This window comes from Eumetopias jubatus, unplaced genomic scaffold (genome assembly GCF_037043125.1).
Source record: "Eumetopias jubatus isolate StellerSeaLion01/CBP00866 unplaced genomic scaffold, mEumJub1_p1.0 scaffold_8, whole genome shotgun sequence".
NCBI lineage: Eukaryota > Metazoa > Chordata > Mammalia > Carnivora > Otariidae > Eumetopias > Eumetopias jubatus.
The window spans coordinates 63,058,690-63,063,172 of record NW_028274814.1 but is presented as its reverse complement, the minus strand read 5'-3'; positions in this window follow the sequence as shown (position 1 = coordinate 63,063,172).

The following is a 4,483-nucleotide window of genomic DNA, read 5'->3' as shown; positions in this document are numbered from 1 at the left end:
TGCTACCCACTTCAAGGAGTATGGTTGGCTGACAGTCTCATTTATTAGCTCCAGCAACTTAAAAGCTGAGATCATGCTCTTCTGGGGCAGCTCCCAGCCAATGACTAAACAAGATGGTAGTACAAAGGCCTCACCATTTCTGCCCAAGACAGGACTTCCCTAATGAGCAATCTTTGCCCTGGAGCTGCACAGAGATTTGTCAGGTCTTCATTAGGGAATGATGGCTCCCCTGCCCAATTTGGTGGCCTGTTTCTTTCACAGGTGTTACTCCCTATTAAACCCTTTGCACTCCTAACTCCATCCAGCATCTGCTTCCTAAACAACACAACAGGTGACACCCAGATTCCTTGTGGCTTTGGGTGGCCATATGGCCAGTGAGATGTAAATGGAAGTGGGTTAGGTTGGATTCTAGAGAAGCTCTTTAATCACAAGTGGTCTCAGCTGACAGGGACCTTTTGCTCTTTGCATGTTCTGTTCCTTCTGCTTGGGAACAGATGCGTTTTGAAGGGTGGAGCAGCCATCTTGTGAGAACAAGGGGACAAGCACAAGGTCTAAAACTGCATGCTAAGGATGCCAGAGTAGAAACCTGGAAAGAACCTGGAAGGCACTGTGTAGAGATCATACTTGCCTTGGACTGCCTACCTCTAGGTTTCTTATTTTGTGCAACAAATAGACAAATAGCCCTCTTACTTGTTTAAGCCTTGATATGTCGGGTTTTACAGTGGAATGCAAATCTAACTAATGTGTAGGAAAATGTTCTTGGTATTAATCATGTTAAACAAAACCAGCAGGTTACAGAGCAATGTGCAGAGCATGCTTCTAATTATTTATTTACATGTATGTGTATATATACATACAATGTATATCTTTTATATATGCATTTTATACATGTTATACACAATTTATCTATATAAAGCTAAAATATGTGTATAAGAAGAAAAGGGGGATGTTAATATTTACCTGTCCAGCCAAATGGACTAAATCAACCTCCTTCAGGAAGGGGATTGAGAATGACATCTAGTTCACCCCTCTCTCTTTTTCCACAATGACTTGACTTATGAGGAATAAAACAATCAGCATGTGAAATATTTTTTTATGCAAGACAGAAAGCAAATGTTTATCAGTTGTCTAAAACACATATTGATGTGCCCAGGAAAGTGCAAAGCCAAACACTCTATGTAATTCAAGCCAACCCAACTCTTTCCCTAGTAGAGCAGAAGCATTTCAAATTTCTACCTTGTCATCATCCGGGAGTTCCCAATGAGAAGGCAAGAAACCCAATCTTTAAATTTCTGAATAAGGAAACCAGGTAGCTACCCATGCATGGGGTTTTGAACTAGAAATCAGAAAATCTGAAATGCAGACCTAGTATACTGAAAAACTTTACCTATAAAGGCCGTAATATGACTTGTCTTATTCCCTCACAGGAAGTTGTGAGAACCAAATGAGATAATTACTATAACATGCTACATAAATATAAATTAGTAATAATAGTAGTAACAACACCAACTAATATTCTTTGCATGCCAGGCACTATTCTACATACTTTATACATCTTAACTCATTCAATTCTTGCAACAATCCAATGATACTATGTGATGTGATTATGTGGCCCAGAACAATGGGCCCTCAAATATCCTGAGGTCAATTCTCCCTGATGTATGCATTTTATGTATGACCATACATATGTTTAACAAATATGCTTTATATTTTTACATGTTAATGAATACAGGAAATGTGTTCAGTTATGATTTAGTTGAACATTGAGCTGCTTCTATATCTTTGTGCTTCTAATTATTTTTAAGAAAAGAAGAAAGAAGGCACAGGACTAAGGAAAACTGTTGAAGAGGCAGGCACTTTCATTTACCCTTTCCTCGAGTGTCTGTCTTAATCCCAAGCAAAGGGAACCTCTAGTACATTTGTGTCCTCTCTCGATTTGCCCTTTCTTTGTTCCTCCCTATGGGAATGACTGCAGTGATTGGTCAGAGTTGAGGACTATCACTGAACCACTTTTACTGGCAGGCTAGACCTCTGTTGAAAGCTAAACATCAGTGTTCATGACGGTCTTGTCCTCTCATTCACTTCTGAGCCGAGGCCAAACAGACTCTACTTCCTGTCTGTGTGACAAGCACATGTGGGCAGGGCCTGAAGCCCATGTTTTAAAAAGAGGCTTGTGGTCCTTGTCTTTTGTCTGCTCTATGGATTAGTGGACTCAGGGTCTGTTCCAAAATTCCTGCCTATGTCTTTACAACAGCATGCCTGAATACGCAGGTACAGAGGTCTATTTATTAATCAGTGGGCAAAATAAGAAACCCCAGCACAGCCAGACTCAAAATGCTATCTCTAACACTGCAGTCTATCTCAGCCTTGCATTTTGGGGGACTTGTAGCTACTGCTTAGATTAAGAGAATGGTGCATATCCTTTTCATTAGCCTAGTGATCTTTTCATGTATGTTCCTAGAAGAGAAGAGGGTTAGGGGCACCCTAATCTACTAAAATAAATCTAAATTGTAACTTAAGAAACTTGATCTCCTCTGCTAGATGGAACCATATAGTCTTCTTCCATGTGTCCAGGTTGTGGCATAGGATTTGACCCAGAATAGTAGCTCAGAAAATGCTTGTTGGGTGAATTAGTAAAATATGCTAAAAAAAAAAAAAAAAAAGAAAGAAAGAAAAGAAGAAAAAGTGGAGTTTGAAAGAAAATTTGGAAAGGAAAAGAGATTTCCAGAAAGATGAGAATGTAAACTCAGCTTAGACCGAGCAAGGAAGGGTATAGACTTTCATAGAACCAAGCCAAAGTACCTAGAACTGAAACATCTGACTTTGGAGCTTACAGAACTATCCAAACCAAAGGGCCAGAGTCAGAACACAAGGGCAAAAGTTCTCAGGCAGAAGCAGAGATGACAATTAGCTGTCAATAGGATGGCTGCTCTATGACACACCTCCCCACGGGTGGGTCTTGAAATATCTACTATCTGACTCCTAGCAGTTAAAACATCTTCAGAGGTCAATCAAGATATCTGTCAATATCATGTATTTTACATGTCAAAGGGGAGCAACTAGCATATGAGAGTTAAACTTCCTCTTAAACAAGAGATGGAAGGCATAAAAGAAATGGTGTGGGCAATCAATCCCCCACTTAAAAATACATATTGTTTAATGAATTCATTAAATGTTTATCGAAATAATACATGTGTAGTTAAGACAATCAAATAGTGAAAAAAAGGCTTGTAATAAAAATTAGCAGTTCCTGTTTCACCATTCACTAATCCCCAATACTGGTCATAATAGGTGACTATTTTTTATCTATTTCTTTGGCATTTTGTTGTTGTTGTTGTTAGAGAAGGAGAGAGAGAGGGAAGGGGAGTGGGGAGGGAGCAGAAGGAGAGAGAGACTCTTAAGCAGGTTCCATGCCCAGCACAGAGCCCAGCATAGGGGTAAATCTCACAACCCTGGGATCATGAACTGAGCCGAAATCAAAAATTGGATGCTTAACTGGCTGAGCCACCCAGGTGCCCCAAAACATATTTCTAAATAACATGCCTACACTGCTATTTCTTAACTTAATAATTTTAGAAACCTATTGACTTCTTCTTATGGAGGATGAGCTCTAACTCTACTACCTCTATCCTCGTTCACTCAAGAGTTAGGTCACAATTTGGGGGTAAATCAACAGTATTATTATAACTATGTACTTATTTACTGTTGAGATAAATAATGGCTTTTTTTAATTTTACATCTTTTTTTTAGAGTTAACCACTGCCTCATCTTTTTCCTTTCTTAATTTCCGATGTTCATAATCCTTATATTTTTCTATCAATCTCCTATACTTGTAGCAATAGTTTTTCTGAATGTTAGACACATCATTTACTCAATCAAGTCCCTTCTTACCCTGAAGCCCTCCACTCTGGTTCCGCATCCCCCTGCTCCAATCTTGACGGGTCTTTAGGCCCAGGCCAACTTCCAGGGACTTTATTTGTCATTTTCTTATGGTTGGATCCTTGATTTCTAGATCTTAGATCTCATTGCTCAGTTGTATTAAGTTGATGGGTTTATCCTTTTTGTAAGTACTAGTACTAGTATTTTTTTTTTGTTTTTGACTCATTTTTATCAAATAATAAAGACCAGATGCAATTAAAATATTCTAAAAATTATATGAACTCCTATTTAACAGAAATGATAGAGCTGTCCAATAATAAGCAGGCAGTACCAGCATGAAAATCCTTCACTCCTTGGGCATATTTGGTGTATGGAAGATAAAGTGTTATAGAGCAATGCACAAAAAGTGCAGTCCACATTGTATTAAGGATACTGCGGACTCTAGATAAGCTACTCACTTGGTATCTTTTCAAACCAATATCTTAAAGATATTTCCTTAACTGTGTGTGTGCGTGCGTCTCTAACCCTTATGCCAGGAGAATACTCATCTTTAGTTCCCTCAAAACAAAGCTCCATTTAAAAATGAGGTAAGTGATTCAAGTAG